The following is a 22,783-nucleotide window of genomic DNA, read 5'->3' as shown; positions in this document are numbered from 1 at the left end:
GCCATTTTAGACTCCACTGCAGACATCCGATCATTTAAGGTTGCTAACTCACTCACGTTTGAATTTTCCATTGCACGACTACGCGATCGTGTGTTGTATGCTCGAGTGGCGGGAATCTGGTCAACCGAGTTTTTTTTCGAGGCGCAATGTTGGCTTACCTGTGTAACATAATAATTAATTTTAATAAGTTTTACCTTTACGTTTGTCTCGTAAGATATCCAGCATTGTGTAGACATAAGGGTTTCACGACGCTGGCACCCTTTAAATTCCTCCAGAAATTTATTATTTCATAGGGGATTTAAAGTTGACTATTGAATTAGAAGGACATTGGATCCTATCGGAATTCAAGGTCTTAAGAAAATGATGGTAGTACAAATCAATCAACAATTTCACAACCACAAAGCGTCATGTGGATCCTCATACAATGATTCAAATGTTAATATAGATTTAGAACTTTGTCACACTATTGAGTTCTTTTACAATTTCATTGCACAAATGGAAGAATTCAACAATCTCTAATGGAGTTCCTCTAGGGAGAACCATGCCTTCAGCTTGCTTAAATGCTCTTGCAAATTCTGGAATTTTGTCATTAGCCAAATCAATTATCTGCCTATATTTTAACATCCACTCTTTGGTTTCTTCTGTTTGATCAAGGCAAAGTGATTTCCACTCTTCTAAGACTTCATTTTGTTGATTAAGCCTCTGAACAAAGTTCTATGCTGTCTCAGCTGCACTTCCTCTCACCCTGGCTAGTTCATTCACCTTCCTTTCCAATTGTCTTGTGAGCGTATTGATTTCTTGCTGCATCTCCTCAATGGGTCTGATGTCTTGTAATTCCTTCTTCAATGCATCATTTTCTCTGACTATTTTGACAAGTCTTGCTTTAGTGCTTTGAACTTTGTTATCACTAGTTTGCACTTCCCTTTTCAGTTTTGCATTTTCCTTTTTCAATTTCTTAGTCTCAGGTGTTTCTTCAAGGTTATGCCCTTCTCTTTCCTTTGCTAGCTTCCTCCGTAACTCAGCGCATTCATTTTGGTATTTTTCCAATTCTTCTTTATTCTTAGACTCTGAGCTTACAAGCGCTTGTAACTCATTTTCCTTCATCTTCAAGCATTCAACCAATTGCCCATTAATCTCTTTCAAGTCATTGCCTAACAAGGGATTTTGAGGATGAAATAAAGGATTTGCTCCTTGGATCATACTCTTCAGCCAAGTAGTGTACTCTGGACTTGAGTTTACTACACGTATCCCTAGCTCAATCTTCCCTTTGTAACCTATCTCTTGCTATGCTTCTTTGACATTCTGGTTTAATAACTTTGTCCCATCCTCCTTATGTAGAAAGTATAACTCCTGCACCTCTTTCTTAGAAGGAACATTTTGCTTATAGGCCAGTTGCCTTAACGCTAAGGAAGGGTTATAGTTGATACACCCTCTGGGTCCCATTAAAGGCACATTCGGAAAGTCACCACAATGGTAAATAACCTCCTCTTTCCACCACCAGTCTAATTTCCATAAAATAGAACTTTCTTTAAGTTTTGAGAAGGTTCTTTTCCAATCCATGTAGCTCATTCCGTCAATCACGAATTGGCCTTTAAAAGACATGAGTGGATTACTGTCTGAGTCGTTCTTCTTTCTGAAAGGAAGCGTCTTTCCATAAAGGTGGCCAAGCATCCATAAATCCAGTAATGCAATACAACAATTGACCTTTCCTTTCCCTTTATTGTGACATTGAGTTAAGGTCAAGTATGTTTCTGCCAAGATTGCTGGTACCGGATTCACGTTATGGTATTCCACCATTTGGAATACACTAATGGCTCCTAAGTCAATTATGCCAATTGATGATGGAAACAGGATTATTCCATATATGCATAAGGCAAAGACTCTACAAAATGTAACCCAAGCCTCTTTTCCTGCCAAAACTTTCAAGTGGGCTTCTACATCAGCTCTTGAGATTCCCTCTGTTTGTCCTGGGCAAACCATTCGTACCTTTTCCTTAGGAATTTCCAAAATTTTCGCTATCGTGCCTCGAGATGGTAAATATCCAGGATAAAGATACACCGCCATGTTCTCCTTAAGGGGCATTCTCAAAATTTCTCCATATTCTTCCAAAGTCGGTGCCATTTGGAAGTCTTGAAATGTGAAACATCTTAACGAGGCATCCCAATTTTGGTCTAAAAAATGAACTTCTGAGAAAATATATAAGAAAAATAGAAAAAGTGAATTTTATGTCTAGTTGATGAGTGGTAAAATTATATTTTTAAAATTTAATTTAGTTTGGGAGTGATTAAATAAAAAGTCAACACTTTCTTAAGTGTCTTAGTTTGACCTAGTTTTTCGGTTTGCTTTTCTGTGAAAACTTTTATATAATTTTGTACAGCCTAGAATTTGGTTAATTTAATAAATTTTCCCTCATAATTATGAATTTAATTTTGGACATTAATTATATTTTATTATATTATATGGTATTTAATTGAATTATGTGATTTATGTGACATAGGTGGTATGTGACTTATGCATCAATTGGGGAATTGAGGTCAACACTCCTTGAGGTCAATGGCCAATCATTTTCACATGAATTATAATTATTTTGAGGGATTAAATCAGCTTAAATGATGTGGATGATATATGGAAAATTATACACACATTGAAATCATCTATAAATCGATAGGAGGCTACCACCTTGCTAGTGTGATAAGGCTCCCATTTCCTTTTTATTTTCTTTTCCTATTTTTTTTAATTAGCATTCAGTTGATGGTAAACAAGATATGCACATCCATTCAGCCCTAATTAGAGATCCAACATTCATCTCACTCATCTTCCACATTTTCTCTCTCTCTTGTTATTGGTGTTCTTCATTTTCTCCTCCTTCTCTCTACACTCCAGCATGTTCAGCCCCTATTCTTCCACTATTTCTCCATCAAATTCACTCAAATCTTCCACCATTCTCTTCCCCTATCATGGACAAACTCACCCCAAGCATCTAGAGGAAGAATTGAAGCTCAATTCATCAACACTATAGAGCATACCTCTTGGTGACATGGTGTTCATGGAGGAAGCAAGATTTTCTTGATGTTTTCTAGCTAGATTCTTCATGGAATCCTAGGGGAGAGTTGATGGAAGAGGAGTCTTGAAGTCTTCACTTGGTTAAGCTTTACTATTTCTTCACCTTGTTTCAATTTCATTAGAATACTATGGTTATTGTTGATTGTGGTTCAATTTGACTTTAGTTTCATGATTGTTTATAATTTATAATGTTGAAACAAGATTGTTTAGTTGAATTTCAAGTTCTTAATGCTATTGGAATTTCAACCTCTTGGTGTTTTTAGATGGTAATATGTGATTTCACTTGGAGAATGTCTTGTAATAGCCTAGCATGTAATTGTGCCGTGAGTACTTGATGAGTTGCTTGAGTTTTTATAATTTTGAGCTTAGGTACAGCTTTGGCATGGCATTTGGGAATGAATTTTAACTAAACACTTGATTAATTTTAAAGCTAAGCTAGTAAGGTTACCTAAGGGACTTTTAATAGCACTTAGGAAATTGAATTAGTGAAGCTATGATGCTTGAGATGTTAGAAATTATGCCCTAGGGCCAATCATTGTACTATGTACATTGTTATTTAATGAATTTCTCTTTTGTTATCATAACAATTGCATGTTCAATATGATAACTATATCCTTGGACAAACTATAATGAGTGTCCTAAATGTCCCTGGTCAGTCATCTGTGAGGGATCATAGATGAAACAAGATTAATATGACTTTGATTAATTATAGAGATACAAATCAAAGTCATAGGCACTTGAAAGAGCATAAAGTGTTGGACCGACCCACTATGAGAAAGTTGCATGGTATAAGTCATAAACTTATCTCATATATAACTATATCACTAAGCCCTTTAACTTGAAATCATCATGGATTCCTACATGATGACCACTGAACTTTGACCTAGTCAAAAGTCACCTTTGATCGGGTGATCATAAAGGCTATGATTGAGTTTAGTGATATTCATGCAGAAGAATATAAGTGGCAAGACAGAATGTGTCCCTCATATTAAGTAAGAGATATTATTAGGCCCCTCAATAAGTAAGACTAAGAAAATGTATGGCCATACTACAGTGGAAAGGGTTTTTCCATTGCTATTGTCAATTCACTCAAAGACCGAGAAAGTAACGGTTAGGTAAAGGAGAATGACAATTCCCTATTTCATACTTGATTGAAATATCGCGTGACAAAAGGGATGTGGTACAGTTTCATGATAGGTTACATCATATCATCGATCCCCATGTGAATTGGATAGTTGTAATGTCTTACTAGAGGCCACTTGTGACTTATAGGCTAATAGCATAATTAGCCTACTACCAATTTCATATAGGCCTACAAGGTCGCACACAAAAATAGCCCAACTCGAGCTATAATGTCCAAGTTCATTGAATCTGAAATATGTCTAAATTCAATGAATGTAATATAGGGTGAATGAATTATATATGTATATATATATTTATATGAAATATAAAATTTAAAAATATAATTATATATATATATATATATTCAAAATATATATTCATATGTGTATATATGTATATCAAATATATGTATATGATATATAAAATTAAATATATATAATATAATATATATATATATTTTTGAAATATATATGTATGTATATATATTCGTATATATATAAAAGATGTATATGTGATATATATTATATTATATTATGTTATGTTATGTTATGTTATATTAGTTTTAAATTTAATTTTATATGATTGATTAAATTTAATAACTAACATGATATGAGAGAATATCATGTCAGCTTTATAATTTGAATTTATAAGATAAATTTGAATTAAATTTGATGTCATGGATTAAATTTATGAGATAAATTTAATTATATTTTCATGGGCTTTTTAAGTGGAAGATGAAAACCCTTATCTATATACTATAAATAGATAGGAGCGTCCTTTATGAAGGATGAGAGCGTTAGAAAAGTTCTGACAGTAAAAACATTTTAAGAGCTACGAAACACTCTAAAGAAAGAAAAGATAATGTTCAAAGAAGAACGAACGCTGAAAGCGCTAGCACGCTGTTCGAGTTAGAGAGCTGTTCATATGGATACCAATAAAGGGAGCAGATCTATGTTGTCAGCTCCTGAGATCCAAACTCTTGAAGAGAACGTGCCCTAAGTTTAAAGAATTAAAAGGTAATTCTTCTATCCACCTTGACTTAAATGAGTTCATTCAGTCCATATCAGGATAGGAACTTTAAAATTTTAATCTTCCACTACGCCTCCCTATCCAACATGAGATAGTTGTCTTAAGTAAACACATTTTTAGCTAAGAAAGGAGAGTTAAGTGAGCTGTTATAATGAATTAAAGAGCTAGGGATCTTCCATTAGCAACATCCTAGTGTTCTTACTTAAATTGGGAAGCCACTCATTCATAATTAGGCTTAGTTTGCTAGTTTAATTCATTAGATAATTAGGTTAGCAATTAGTTAATCAACTTCAAACTTTAGGTGATTTATTTCACTAAATAACTTTAAATTAGACTTAAAACCATTCCTTAGGAGATGACCTAGGGTTGGCCATATATTGTATTAGGTTTAGCTTTAGTTTAATTTTCAAGGCAAGTGACTAAATCCCTATCAAAAGACTTAATGCATTCACCATCTTCCCTATCTTAAACAATCAAGTCTCCCTGTTAATATTTTACAATCTACACTAGTCACAGCAACAAATGTCAAACAAAATTATACCAAAATTAGGATATGAGTAATGCAAATGTCATTATTATTTTCTTCACATAAATTGGGCCAATGGAACAAGAGGATGAGAATATTAGTCAAGATAACAAGGATGAAGTGGTCAAATTTTACAAAACCTAAAAGTGTCTTCCTTATGTCCAGTATTGCTATATATATATATATATATATATTGGATAACTAGATCAATATAACAACTAGTACTAAAAAGTAAACAACCAATTCATCTCTTCATCTCATTTTGACACAGTTGATAAGACAGCATATGTAGTTGCTTGTTTGCAACATGTCTAAGTTCATCTGTTGCACTTCATTCTTTAATGTAAGAAGCTAAATTTCTATCTTTTGTGTGCTTGGAATTTGTTAGATAATGGAATAAGTTGTGGAAAATAATGAAACATGTGTGTACTGAACTAGCCAATTCAACTTCTAGTTTTTTATGATGTTTAGTGTTAAGAAGGACTTTGACAAATAAATTCATTGATATTAACATCATAACTATTATTTTCATGATACTTATAAACTATCCAATTATTACATTTGATCCCCTGTTTTCATATGTATCTGCATTTCTCTTATATGTTATATGGTTCAACCCATATGGGAACATGTGTGTGTGTATTAAGCTTCTACTAGTTGATTTTTGCAGTACTGTAAAGCATAAAAAATAATAGTAAATTAATTCTAGGTGGGGTAGGATTCTTCCATAGAGTTCTTTAGGATACTTACAGTCACATGTAAATCCATGAGCATCCTATAAGCATCCACAACCCTATAAATTCTATTGCTAGTTCAATTTCTTTATATCTTTTGTTCAGTTTTAAATGAAAGTCTTCCATTTTTATGCAAAAATTATATTGTTAATATATCATTGCTCAATAGTCTACAACATGTAAAGATGTCATGCTAATTTTACACAACAATCCTAACCATGATCATGCTAATTGAAGGCTTTCTAGATAATAATTCAAATGTGCATGAACAGGTTAAACTTCAATGGAATTTTTGATTCAATACCATTCGATTCTAACAAAAAACACCACAAAATAGGAAAGGCTACACGTTGCCATGTCGCTGTTATATTTTCCTTGGTTATTTGCATTTGAACTTTTAAAACTCATGACACAAAGTTTAGGTGATAAAAGCTTATTCATTGTTTTAAGTTAGAATGCTTTAGGCTGGAACTTAAACATAATTTTAATGAAGTCGAGATTAAGCCAAGCACCCAATTAAATTCAAAGAAATCAAAAGTCACACCAAAATAATTAAGATGAAAAAAAAGCTTAAAATCAAAAAGGCATTGTTAAGGAATGAATAACAAAAACAAAAATTGAAGGCCATACATTCAAGATGAGATGCTATGAAACACAATCATTTGCCCAAGCATAGAGAAGAAAAGGCATAAGCAAGAAGATGCAACCCAATTTGATGAGACTATGAAACAATCATTTCCAAAAGTGTAGAGAAGGAAAGGAATAAGCTAGAAGATATAACCAAATTTTTTAGAATGCAATAATAACTTAACCAAAGTCAAGACACATTAGAAATTAGCCACAACAAAATAAACCTCCAATTAAACACCAACATTTAAATAAGTCAAACCATAACAATTGAAATTGAAATCAGGGCGGAAATCAAATCTCAAAATTGAAAATGAACCATTTAGGAATGAATAAACCTCTTATCCGGAATCACTTCCTTTCACTCACAACAACCCACGAAAAAAAAAGCCATGATCTTTTCACCTTTGTCAAAAAACTCAATATGAAATAGTGTCAAAAGGCTTTTAGAAAAAAATGTATAAGGACAAACTATTTGTGAACTTGTAGGCAACTCATTGAGACTCCTAACAAGTTGCAACAAAATAAGCTACATACTAAGCTCCAAGATACTAAGCATCAAACCAAAACAAATGAAATAGCTCAAAAGGATCATTTCAATTAAGGGGCATGCATTCTAGATGAGACACTACGGATTACAAAATAATTTCCAAGATGCATAGAAGAAAAAGGATAAGCAGGACAAGAATGAATAAACACCTATGGAAGCTAAGAAGAGGAATAAAAACCTTAATCAAGTGTGACTGGGGAAAGAGGGAGAGAAGTTGTTGCACTCACTATTGGGAATGCAAACACACCCACAAACTAACGACAACAAACTACTGTTGGGAATGCCAAGATGAAGCTGACAGTCAAAGCTACTAGAGATAAACCAAATTGCAGATGAGAATACTATAACCACACTGCAATGACAATGCAGACACACACAACTCAGGCGACATGCGAGGGTAGAGAGACAGAGCACACAGCACGACTAAAATGGGGGAAATGATGTTTTTTTTAATTTGAATAAAGGGCAAAAGCATCATTTCCTTAAATTCCCTAATGACAAAAAGATCTCAAGAGATTCTAGGAGAATTATACCATTTCGTGGGACCAATCTGTCAATTAGATAATTTAAAGGGACTTTACTATCGTTTTCCTAAATAAATAAACTATGTTGTTAAATAAATAAGGTCCCATGTATATACTTTCTTGCCTCTCCCTCTATGTAAGTCTTCATGCTCTATTACTGAAAAGACAAGTAAGAAAGGTTAAAAAGATAAATAAATATTTATTTAAAATAGGTACCAAATTTTATTTTAAATGTGTTGTTACCAAGATGAATGTGTTAACCTTTTATACTTGTACTCTTCTTCTATTCGATATAAGAAAATTTTGAAATCAAAATAAAAAATAATTTTTTATAAAGTTATGCCACATATATAAACTAGATTTTTTTCCTAGTGCGATGCATAGGATATGGTATTTTTAGGAAGCTATGTTTATTATGTTTACGGTGATGAATTATATTGCACATATAAAATTAGTTAGATTTAATGATTTGGTTATTTTTATATATAAGTAATTTACATATTACGCACTTCAATACTATATTAATTGTACAGTATCAATGTAAAAAAAGGAGAAATATCAATTTGTTTCACTCACAACCAATGTTTCTTATCTTATTAATTAAACTTGCTTCAAATTTTTTTTTCTTGATGATTTAATATTTTTTATTCAAAGTATAACTCATTCCAATTTTATTTGGTGAAAGGCATTGCAAATTTGTTGCACATGAAACTCTTTGGCCTATATTACCTACCCCTCTGTTATTTTTCTTTTTCCTTGGATGATTATGTTTATTTTTTTGATTCCTTGGTTCTGCATTCACACACACACATTTGCACTTATGGTTATGATGGAGTTCAAGTTTATATATTTTAAATTTTAATTATCTTTGTAAAATTCACTATGCTAGATTGGATTTTCTAATTTATGGTGCTAAATTTTCTTATGTTTTGGATTAGATAGAATGAAGGGTTATGCAAAATGATATTACCAAGGATTTGGAGCATTTCATGTCATGTAAAGCATCACTCTAGAAGACAATGAATGAAAATGTTTATAGATTAATGTGGATCAGATTGAAAAGGCTCCATATTAGGTTTATTTATGTGATTATTTTTATACATAAGTAGTTTACTTGTATCTAAATATTATGTTAATTGTGTAGTATTAATTTCAAAAATGAGTTATACCATTTTACTGCACATAGAATTAGTATTTTTTTAAGCTCACATCAAATATTTTTCTTGATAATTTAAATATTTTTTATTTAAATAGTGATTTAAATATCTATTTTTTAAAATAATTGTTGGGTAATTAATTTTTAATTTCAAACTATAGAGTTGAGTTTTATCATTTGTAAAAATTAAATTCATAATTTTATTATAAATTCTCCATTTATATTTTTATTACAAGTTTGACATTTATAATAAAAAAGTAGAGAGATTAAAACATAATTTTAAAAATACAATTGACTATATTTGTCTGCAACATTCAATGTTAGCAACTACAATATTTTAACCTCACGTTAAATATTCAATGCCATCATTTTGTTGCACATAGAACCAGTATTTTTTTTTAAACTCACATCAAATGTTTTTCTTGACAGTTTAAATTTTTTTTATTTAAATGATGATTTAAATATCTATTATTTAAAGCAATTGTCAGGTAATTCATTTTGAATTTCAAATTGTAGAGTTGAGTTTTTATCATTTGTAAAAATTAAATTTATAATTTTATTATCAATTCTTCATTTATATTTTTATTACAAGTTTGACATTAAAACATAATTTTAAAACTACATTGATTATAGTTGTCTACAATATTCAATGCTAATAACTTCAATATTTTAAAATAACATTTTAATTTTTTAAAAAAATAGTTGGTTTACTATAGATTTATAGTGATTTATCTTAAATTTGAATTCGTTAAATGACCTAAGTCTACTCATTTAATTAGTATATCAATTATATCATTGAATAATATTAATACTTGAAAATTATCAAAATGTATTTCCTTATACAATTTTAAAATAACTCTCAGGATGGCACATTTATTATCTTTTTTAAAAAGGAGAATTTTATTTAAGGACTTGAGAAGAACATATTTTCTGGTGGGTCTCAAAAGATTCTAAAACTTCAATTCAGTCCTCAGGGATTAAACTGAAAATAAGTTGAATATGGAAAAGATGAAAATACCCTCAGTTAAAATATTAAAAAAAAACCACTAGCCATAGTCACTAAAGCCCCACCGCCGATGATGGCAACCACTGGACTTCCATCATCGGAGCTTCGGCTGCCGGTTGGACCACCATTAGTGGTGGCTGGAGAATTATGGAGAATTAATTTTTTTCAAAGGTGGCCAAGGTGGGTCTAGAACTCATGACCCTTAGTTCACCAAAAAGTTTTAAACCACCAAGCCATTCAACCAATTCAATTTTATTATGCATAAAATTATATATATAGTAAATCTTATTTCTAAACCACTTGATTATTACTTTACTTGCTAATTGCATAGCTTTACTTGTTAATACCTTAACAAGACTTGTTAATTAATTAAATTTCCTTGTTAACCTATGACTCCAGCAACAAAACTAAAATTGCTTATTAATTCCTTAATTACACTTGTTAATGCCTTAACAGGACTTGTCAATTACTTAACTTTCTTTATTAAGTTCGTGTAACATCCTCGATTTTAAACTAAATTAAATAAGTCCAATTAGATTAATTAAGTGTGTTAGTGAGATGTGTGGCCAGAGAGGCCTAACGGGCATGTTTGGTTTTAATTTCAGCCCTAAATGTGGGTTTGAAGAAGAATCGAGTTACTCAGAAATGAAAGAGGAAGAAATTTTAAAAGGGGAGAGTTTATGCCACATGCCGCAGCTTATGGATAAGCTGCCATGATCTATGTGTGACAACATACCTGGGGAGATGCTCTTTATGCGCCACGATGCATGGTCACATTTTTGCTATCATAAGTCACAAAATGAAGTAGAAAACAGAGAAAAAACAAAGTCAAGAGAGAGGAGAAACAGCAATGCTAGGGCTTAGAGAAACTAAGTATTAGGAGTATTTTGGAGTTCCTAAATATAAAAGGTAAGCTTCCTTATTTAATTCTTTCTCTCTTCTTCCATTTTCTTAATGGTAGAAGTTAAGGTTTGATTGATAAAGATAATTTTCAATCCATAGAGGGTATAGGTCCAAACCTATTGACTTAAATAGAGTTAATGGGAGTAGATTGAGCTAAAAAAACTTAATGAATATATGATAGTTGGTGGTTGAAGGACATTAAATGTCTGAAATTTCTCATAAATAAGTTGGTTGGAAACAATGTAGTCCCATTAATGACTATCAAAGAGCTCAATAATATTAATGAGAGTTAAAGGAAGCTAAGAAACCTTATAGGTACTTTGACATGAGTCAAGAATGAATCTTGATTATTAAGAAGTGTGGAATTATTAGTGAAAATTAGCCCAAATGTGGATATTGATGAATTGCATTGTAAATGCTTGTAGAGTGACCATCTTTGGCACCATTCTAGCTTCTTGAAAGCTTTGGAAGTGAGTATTTGAGAGGTAAAACCTTTGACCTCTCAAAGGTTTAAAGTAACCTGGGTAATTCTATCTTATGTTTTTGTGTGTTAATTAGTTTATTAATTAATGATTGATGATTGAAATATGTAAAATGAAATGAAATGCAAGTGTAACATGAATTGATTGAGAATCCATAAGGTTGATTTTGTGAGTTCTATGACTTGTTATGTGAAATTCTGGAAAAACAATATTAGTGGATTTTTGTATTATATTTTACTAGGAGTTCAATGATTTTGTGGTTAGTGAAGTACAATGAATTCTTGTTAATGAAGTTCTATGAATATATATATATATATATATATGTTTATGAGAAGTTCAATGATGTCTAAAATAGTGGAGTTCAATAATTGTGACTGGTTGAGGAAATGATTGTGAAAATATAGATTTCCATGAATTGGTAGTTGAAGTTCAACGATGTGAGTTATGATAAGGTACAATGACTATGTACTTGAGGAGTTCAATGACCTATGTGTTGTGGAGTTCCATGATGAGTGTTAAATGTAAATTATTGCATGAATATGCATTACATGATCATGAGAGGCGGGATTTCGCTTAGAAAGAAGAGTGAATAATTAAATCCATGTGTTAGGGCTTCCATCTGAGTAATGGCTTGCTCGAATTGATTATATCTACATTGTCCCACTTGTTTAATGAAGGATTGTTTCATTGGTTCAATGAGAGACTCGAACCTAGCTAGCTATCCACTGGTTCAATGAGGAAGCTAATTTAGGGAGTATGGCACCCCATAGTGTGAAAAAAAGGAGGAAACCATGTTTCAAAATTGAGTTGGGTGAGCCTTGGCTGGGTAATCCCCTCACAAGTGTTTAGGCTAGGGAAGTTATGGATTATAGACTATCCCATTGTATTATACCCCATGGTTTCATGCCAGAGGAACAAGGAGGATAAAAGGGAGGCATGATCATGCATATAGTGAGTAAGGACATATGGTTGCCTATATTGTCACCCTAATGATGATAATCATGAGTTGAGTTTTAATTACTTTTGAGTATATGTTAATGAATTGTGTGACAAACTCTCTTTGATATAAAAATTGTTAAAAAGCATTATTTCCTAAATATATGCTATTATGCTTCAAAATGTGAAATTAAACTCTTCAACTTTTAATATGGTTTGAAGAATTAATTTTAATTTCCACTTGCATTTAAACTAATTGACATGCATTAGTATGAGTTAGTTGAATCTTGATTACTAAGTGGTTGTACTCACTCCACTATCTTCAATATTACAGGAAATAGTTCAAGAGGATCGGATAGAGGAAAGCACCCAAAGGCTTAGGATTGCGATCTTATTTAGTATGCCTCTTTATTTTTGAGTCATTATGTGTTTTCGACAATTCAAATTGCCAACTAGGTTTTATCCATTTTTAGTTCTTATTTGCATTATGTGTTTGTGAGTTTTAAGTATATTTTGAGCCCTAGGGAGTAAGTTGATTATATGTGTTATATGTGATAGGGCCAAAATACTAATGCTAGTAAGAGTTGAGCACATTATGTGTTAATTATAGATTATTTGATGAAAATGTGCTTAAACTCCCCCTTGTATATTTTAGAGATTAAGGGGTTCAGTAGTGAAATTGTGATCTATAAGTGTTTAATGTGATATGGTGCATTATGAGTTAGTTTTGATGTTTAGCATGTGATCAAATTAGTATCAATGGCTATTGGCTGTTGGTAAATGAATTAGACACTTAATTTTGCAAAAATTGTTAAAAAAGTGAAAGTTTTAAAAACAGTGTCCAAATTTTGATAGATTAATAATTTGATTATGAAACTGAAGCCATTAGTTAGAACTCAAAAAGAGCTTTCTGTAGACATCTAGTTTGCATCAATTGGATATCAGACGAAGAATTGGGGCGGGTCGGAAGTTTCCCCAAAAGCTATCAAATTGACAGTAGAATTTACTATAAAAAATCGTGCAATTGTGCCATGGCTCATGACACAGATGTGAACATGCTGCAGTGCATGTTCAACAAGCCATAGCATGCCCTAAAATTTTCCAGAATTTTCTTATTTTCAAATTCTTTAGCAAATGCACTCATGTGTGTAATGACCCCATACTTTCGCATATTTGTGAACTCTGTCTAGTGTTTTTAGAAGACTTTGAAAATGGTTCTAGTTTTGCAAACTTAGGATTCCAATTCTTTCATCCATTGGTAATTTGGTAATATGTTAACTATCTTAATCCAATCTCTTTATCACTTGAGATTTAGAGTTAATCATGGATTAGAAGGAGGAGGTTATTACAATCCATGACTCCTACAATAGTACATTGCTTGTTAAATGCATAACTTTACTTGTTAATACCTTAACAGGACTTGTTAATTACTTAACTTTCCTTGTTAACCCCATGACTTTAGCAACAGAACTAAATTACTTGTTAATCACTTGACTATACTTGTTAATACCTTAATAGGACTTCTCAATTACTTAACTTTCTTTGTTAAGTCCATGACTCCCACAATAGCACATTACTTGTTAATCGCGTAACTGTACTTGTTAATACCTTAACAAGACTTATTAATTACTTGAATGTGCTTGTCAAATCCATAACTTCTTCAATTGAACTGCATTACTTGTTAATCATGTAACTTTACTTGTTAATTACGTAACAATACTTGTTAATTGCATAGCTTAACTTGTTAATATCATAACAAGACTTGCTTAACTATTGTTCTAAAAAAGTAACTAAATTACTTATTAATTGCATAACTTTACTTGTTAATTTCTCAACAATGCTTGTTGATTATCTATTGTCACTTGTTAAATGAATATATAATTTACATATGTCAGATAACGAAAGCAATAACAATCAGGTCTCATCAGTATTTATCAAACTAGCTAGATACTCAATTATATAAGCATATATATATATATATATATACAGAGAGAGAGAGAGAGAGAGAGCAATACCCCAAAAAACAAATATAATATTAATAATTAAAATTGAAGAAATGACAAGCTATATTAGGCTTTTAACAAGTATATTTCTTGTCATAATACTCAAGAGGTTTGAAAATAAAATTTACTATACAAATAATTTTGAGGGAGTCACAGAATTAACTAGTAAAGTTGCATAATTAACAAGTCAAGATACACAATTAACAAGTAAAGTTATATGATTAATAAGTAATGCAGTTAACTTGAAGGAGTCATGATTTGACAAGTAAATTCAAGTAATTAACAAGTCCTGTTAAGGTATTAACAAGTACAGTTACGTAATTAACAAGTAATATAGTTCTGTTGTGGGAATCACAGACTGAACAAAAAAAGTTAAGTAATTAACAAGTCCTGTTAAGGTATTAATAAGTAAGTTATGCGATTAACAAGTAATTTAGTTCTGTTGCAGGAGTCATGGGATTAACAAGGAAAGTTAAGTAATTAACAAGTCCTGTTAAGGTATTAATAAGTAAAGTTACGTGATTAACAACTAATGTAATAATCAAGTGGTTTGAAAATAAAGTTTATTATATATATAATTTTATACATTATATGATTGAATGGGTTGAATGGCTTGGTGGTTTAACATTTTTTAGTAAACTAGGAGGTCATGGGTTCTACACCCAACTTGGCCACCTTTGGAGAAATTAATTCTCCAAAATTTTCCAGCTACCCCTGACGGTGGTCTAACCTACAGCCAGAGTTTTAGCAATGGAGGTCCAATGGTTGCCATCACTCACGAGGCTCCGGTCGTCAGCGATGGTGCTCCGGCAATAGCGACAGGTGATTTTTATTTTAATATTTGAAATTGAGGATATTTTTATCTTTTTTATATTCAACTTATTTTCAATTTAATCCCTAAGAACTGAATTGAAGTTTTAGAATCTTTTAAGACCCACCAGAAAATATGTTTCTTCCTAGATCCTTAAACAAAATTCTCCTTTTTAAAAATTTAAGATTTGATAGTTTTTTTAGTATCTTATGACAAAATATCTTATAACAATCCAATTAAATCAAATAGTTGTTATTGTGCCATATGTGACACTCATTAAGTAATAAGATTTGTCCAGTCATTAAATCCAAATTTGATATATCTCATAAAATTACTATAGTTCTATCGTAATCCATTGTCAAATTTTACTATATTTTTCCCCCTTTTAAATATAAGCAAAATTTTCATACGGTTTGTTGTTATTCTTTTACCCGCAAAACAATAATTTTCAAAAAAGTATTTATGACATCTTTTCTTAATTACTCTTTATTAAATTCTAGTATCATTAAATTAAGAACAAATAAAATGTTAATCGCAAGTGTATTTTAATTCAAACTTTTCAATTTCAAATGTAATTATTAGGACTAAGTAATTTTTTTAAAATGTGTGAATTGATTAAAATTTGCTCATATGTAAAAGCAAATAGGAATAAGTTGATTGATTTAAATAATAAAATATTACATTTTATAATTATTATTTAAATTTGCATGTTGTATACAATTAACTATCTTATACATGTACAAAGTATAAACAACAAATGATAAATCTGCTACAATTAATTATCTATAATTATTTTTACTACTATGGGGCCCACACCTATTTTTAATTTTTCTTGTGGGTCCCACATGAACTCTTAATATGTACTCCTTCCGATCCCATTTATAAAGCATCTTCTAGAAGGTTCATTTGGTCATATTTATAAGTCATAATGCTACTTTTTGGATAATACTTGAAAGGTATTTTTAAAATTACCCTTCATGAGAAAAAAAGTAATGTAATATTACTTTTTAAATTTATTATATAGGAGTATATTTGAAATTCTACACACTTTTATTCCTTGTACTTTTTTTTGCATTGAAATTAATGATATTAGTATAAATGATTTATAAAGAGGACCTACAATTAACTTAAAAAAAGAAAAATTTACATTACTGTTCATCCAACTACAGATGAACACTACCGTGTGATGGATTTTACTCTATATATATGTAGAAAATTAAATGAATTGTTATGAAATACTACTTTGATCTTGTATCATCTTTTAGAAATATAATCTAGTCCACTTTATAAGTTATTAGCTAATAGGATTGTTTTATTTCAAATTAAAATTCCCAAACTATCATTAAAAGTAAGAGAGAAATACAAAAAATATATATATTATTTGTCTACTTTTTGCATTTTACGTGAGGATTATATTTAAAATTTTACTTATTTTTATTTTTCAAACTTTTATTATATTAATATTGATAAGATTGATAAAAATTATTTATAAATAAGAAAAATAAAATAAGTTGTTATATAAATAGAGTTCCTATCGTATAGCATTTTACTTGCCCCATTTTCTCTCTCTACTTAGGTGCCTGTTGTGTGCAATATGCATGGAAAAGGCAAGCAGAGAAGGTTAAAATGACAAGTAAAGCCTGAACACATTTTTTGAGTTCATGGAAACTAAGAATTCAAAAATTTTAAATATTTATTGAAGAAGTGAGAGCAATAAGATTGCTTTTAACTTTTTTAGGAGGGATTGTGTAATGTAGTGTTGTGATATCCAAAGCCAGCCTCAAACATCTATGACTTCTACTAAAAAAAAAAGCAGGATAAAGGTTAAAACGAGTTAACTTTTTCAAAAAAAAATAGATACTTCTATAATTTTATATATAAACTAATTTTTATTTTAGTTTTTATATCTGGAATGGTAGAGTCAGAATCTCTTTGTTTGTTTTTTTTTTTTTGAAAAAATCACTATGAAATCCTATAAGCATTTTAATTACTTAAAAATCTCACCAAATGCATTTAGTATGTGTTTGATTTTTTAATTTATATCTAGTAAAAATATATTTAAAAGATTCAATTATTTGTTATAAACTTATAATTGGCAAAAACATATCCAGTTTGAATATACTCGTGAGATCTACCTAAACATGTCTTCAGTAGTAAATAAGATTAAACTCACAAGTACCAATTTGTTACATTACTTTAAAGGAGGGGGATGGAAATATTTGATGTGACAACTCAATCAATATGTTAGATTTTTTTTTTGGCCAAAATGACTTGTTAGCCAAAACATGCAACATTGTCAGGCCAACTAAAAAAAACATGCAACATTGTATGAAAATGGGCGAGCTCAGCCCATATAGACTCGGCCCTTATGGGCTAAGCCGATAAGGGCTTGAGGCTTGGCACCTTGGCCCATAAACCTAGTTTTTTTTCCCTCGCCTCATTTCTTAAGGTCCAGCCTTTATTTAAAGGGCTCAAGATCGGGCTTATAAATCCTGTTAAAAAAATAAAATTAGAGATTAATCACCCTACTATTTAATAGATCAAAGTGAAAATCAAACATTGCATAGTAAAATGAAATCTTGAGATTTGTATCAAGACTCACTACAAAAGATAAATCCTAAATAGAAATTTTAGTTTTCAATGAGATATGTTCATCGTCTCTTAGCCTAACTATGGTCAGCGGGCCTAAAATCATGAGCACATACATTTTGAATCTTGAAAATAAAATGAAAACTATCCAGAACAAAACTAACTATGGTCATTCAATCAAAATCATCTTTGAAGGTTTCGGCAACCACAACTAGAAGAGTTCATCACAAGCAGCTAAAAGAGTCTATTAAGAGTAGTTTGTTGTCAAGATCAACTAGCCGAGAAGTGATCACCATGAGACGAGAATCTAATAATCTTAGATTGTGAGACGAGATCGAGCTTTGCTTGTGAGGGAAGAAAGGTCGAGAATCTGAGATCGTTAGATGAGGGGCGAGAGCATTATGAGTCTCCTGCCAAAATTAAGAGATCGAGATCCGAAAGGGAGTGGTGGAGACAAGAGGGAGAAGGTAGGAGAAACTAAGATGAAGAGGACAAGCGGCAAAAGCGAGAGTTTGCTAAGTTGAGTTGAGTGTGACAGTGTATAGCTTCTTAGGGTTTCTTTTCTTCCTAAAGCCAAAACAATGCATTTTGAAATGGGGAGACAAAAAAATAAAAGAGGAAAAAGGGTTTGGAGGGACGCCTAGGCCCCTTTTTTTAGGGCCTATTAGGGCCGAGCTCTGAAGCTCGATTTTCTAAAAAATAGCCAATGTTTTAAGTCTAAACCCTTATAAAAATGGGTTTAAATGGGCAGTCCTTCAGGTTCAACCTTTATTTCTGACTCTACTTGTGCTCTTTTCTTTTCTAGTACTATCATTCTTTTTAAATAAAAAACTGGGCAAGCAAAGCTTGAGTCTCCTATAATATCATGTTAAGTTTGCATCAATATAGGTTTTTTTATATGATATTTCATTCCATATTTAATCAACAAAGGATTCCATGCATTTAATATTTTATATATAAAATTTTTAAAAAAATACATTAATTAAAAAAATAAATTTATAAGTCCTTTTAATTTATTTTAATTTTATATTACGTTTCTACAATTTTTTTAATCAAGCTTTTATAGTTTGATCAATTAAATATATTAATCCTTAAAGATTAAAATCTTATATTTTTTTATTTTAAAAAATAAATTAAAACTTTTACATTTTTATTTAAAGATTATATAAATTTATAATTAATTATATGATTTTTATAAATCAAAAATTTATAGAATTAGGTTATGTCTTTTAAATAATTTGTTATACATATACATTTTTTTTTACTAGAAAGTGCATCCGTTAACTAAAAACAATTACAGCATGACCAAGTCTACAAGCAAAGCCCATACATCATTCACCATCTCTTGGGGTATAGGTGGGGGATGATTCAAACATATAAAATTTTCATAAACATTGATGGCACTAATAGAGATGAAGTGATGGTGAATGTAAAGTCCCTTGAGTTAACTGCAGACTTTACTTACACATATCACCATGTATTATAACAAACAATCACAAGACTTAAAATATTTGTTTGAAAATGAGAGAACATGACTCGTGTTAAATAGACTCAACAAAGGTGTTAATGCATAAGGAAAAAACTCAAAAAGGCATAATACCTTACCCATAAAATATGGGTTAAAACATTCACTTTTCTTAAAGTGCACCATGCATTGCAGCATGTGCCATATGTACCATGGCATGTGATATAGAACCATGAGTTCCAACTCCCTTAGTTTCTCTTACACCTCGCTTTGGACCGATGTCTCTTCACTTAATCATATTAATACATTAGTTTAAAAGTTCTTACCAAAACATTAATTTATCATCTAAAATCACTATCAATCCTCTAATTATTAATTTATCACTAATTAGTAATTATTTTTTTGGATTAAAAGTTCAGAATATTACGATGAACAACAAAGTCATGATGCCAAGCAAAGATGGGAGAACATGGTAAAGGAAGGGTGTAGAGATGGGGTGAGCAAAGTTGAAGAATGGGAGGCCTTAGGGGGTTCTAAAATGGAAGCTATGAAATAGAGAAGCCACTCTATTCACTAATATATTATAGGGAGAATGATAATTAAGGACCTGCTAAGAACATTAATCCCAATTACGGACCGTGAAATTTTGAAATTTCAGTTAAGAACTATAGTCCTTGATTGTGATTAAAAAAATGTAATTTGTGAGGTGGGATTAACTAACGCGACTTGAGAATTCACTAACCCAACTTGAAAAAATTACTAACGTATATTGTGAAAATATAAAACCCCACTTGAAAATGAAATGTTTAATAAAAAGTGTCACTTGGGAATTCACTAACTAGACTTGAAAAAATTTATAACGTATATTGTGAAAAAATGAAACCCTACTTGAGAATCATTAATAAAAAGTTTTTTATTAAACAATCGATTTCTAATTGGAGTTTCATGTTTTTGCAATATACGTTAGAAATTTTTTCAAGTCGAGTTAGTGAATTCTCAAGTGGCGCTTTTTGTTAAACAATTGATTTCCAAGTGGGGTTTCATATTTTCACAATATACGTTACACATTTTCTCAAGTTAGATTAGTGAATTCCCAAGTAGCAATAATGAATTTCACCTCACAAACTACATTTTTTTTATCACATGATGGTCCTTAACTGTGATTTTAAAATTTCACAATCCGTAATTGAGATTAATGTTATTAGCAAATCCTTAATTGTCATTCTCCCTATATTATATATATGCACATACATAATATACTTGTAATGTTCTAAAATGGAAGTTATGAAACTGGTTGTAATAACCAAAAAAATTTAGTCAAATAAAATCTATACTTAGCTAATTTGACTGTGTTTTTATTTTTTTCTTGGAACAAACATATCAAGAGAGAGTGGTGGTCTAGTGGGTTATACAAGCTAGAGATTCAATAAGCCATGGGTTTGAACCTTCATAAGGCTTAGAGTAGATTTTTTTTTTCAATTTAAATTTTTTCCTGACTTCATATAATTACCATAATGCCTCTCAGCCAAAAAAAAACAAAGACGGAGACCACAAAATGCATGTTGCTTCTTCCCTCTCCATTTTTTCTGTCTTTCTTCTGCTTTCTATCTGTGGAACGCTCCAGAAGTCACAAAGAGACAGGGAGCTCTTCGGTTTTCCTTCCTTCTCTATCTTCTTCCTCCTCTAGCGTGAATGTCACCAGCGGCTGTGACTTCCTTCCTTCCTTGTGCTAGCTCATGTCTGGACTATGTTGGAGTAAGATGGATTTTATGTCTAGTCAAACCTTTAGCCAGTAACTCTGTCTGCCACGGATGACTAACGAAACGCCAGAAATTTCTCTTCCAATAGAGTTTTGACTGGTTTGCATTAGATTTTTCCTTCCGCTATTCAGTTGTAGATTCTGCTTTTCCTCTTCCCTGTGCATGCTCGTTAGCTACCCGAGGTGAGGAGTTTCAGACCCTTCTGTTGTTGGTTCTGCTATGCGTGTGAATGTATGAAATAATAATCTTGAAGTTGCAAAATGTGTCTTGTGTTTTGCTACTGCTATCGTGATTGTGTGAGAAGGAGAGAAATTAAATTGAAGCTAAATTTATGGTTTAGTGTTGTCATGTGAAATGTAGAAGAGGATGATTTAATTTTCTTAAGTTAAGATTAATTTATTCAATCAAAAAGGAACTTAGGAAGCTGATTCGTTTATTTATCTATATATTAGAGAATTTTGGGAGATAGAATCAAAGAGGAATAAGTTGGCTTGAGCTTGTAAATTAGGGCATGTAAAGTGTTTGACATTATACTTATTAGAAGAAGTTTTATTTGATTTTGTACATTTCCTTTTAGATTTTATTGATTCTTGTGAATGGCATGCCCAAATTGAGTACTATTGCTATGTGAACCTAATTTGAAGATTCAAAAGGAAACTTGAGTATGAAATTTGTATCAAGCTATTTGAGTTCTTGTGGAAAGTATTTGAAAGTTGCAAAGGAGATTGACTATAAAATTAAAAATATGTAATCACTTGAATTCTTGAATATGGATGACTTGTTGATGAATTATTTGAATGATGGAGTTTTATGAGTGGAATGAAAATGATATAGATATATATATATATATATATATTTGGTGCTTTGACCAAGGGCTAACGATGAATTTTAAGAGTTAACCTTGATATTTAAAGTTTCAAATATATTATAGTTTAATATTAGTAGTGATAAGGTTGAAAAGGAATTATTATAGTGGTTGAATATTTAGTAAAAATTTTTAATATGATTTATAGGTATTTGAAAAATAAGGAATTTGATTGAAGTTGAGAGGTGAAATTTGAATTATGAGAATTTTAGATAAGTGGATAACATCCTAATCAATTTATATATTAGTAAATTTTCTTTACCAAAATATTGGTTTTAACAATTTATAGATATTTATATATTTCTCTTGCTTTAACTACTTTTGTTAATTAAATTGCTTTGCTTCTTGGAGTCATGACTTATATTTGTTTAGATTGATGAAAATACTTTTACAAATTCTAGTAGCCCTTTATTTGATAAAGCCAATTATGAAAATTGGTGAACAATTTATGAGATATTAGTTATAAATTTTCATATTTAGATAAATTGATGTTTTTATACGTTTCATGCGAGTTTGATATTTGAAATAGAAATTATATTTTGAAAAGTGATGATTTTCTTCCATGTTTGAAAGTGAATTTAAGAAAGGACTTTAAACGGAATATTAGTTGCTAATAGCAGTCCTATTAGCCC

Source organism: Prosopis cineraria, unplaced genomic scaffold, assembly GCF_029017545.1.
Source record: "Prosopis cineraria cultivar Desert tree isolate PC_DT_omini unplaced genomic scaffold, ASM2901754v1 PC7, whole genome shotgun sequence".
NCBI classification, from domain to species: domain Eukaryota; kingdom Viridiplantae; phylum Streptophyta; class Magnoliopsida; order Fabales; family Fabaceae; genus Prosopis; species Prosopis cineraria.
This window is presented reverse-complemented; position numbering follows the sequence as displayed.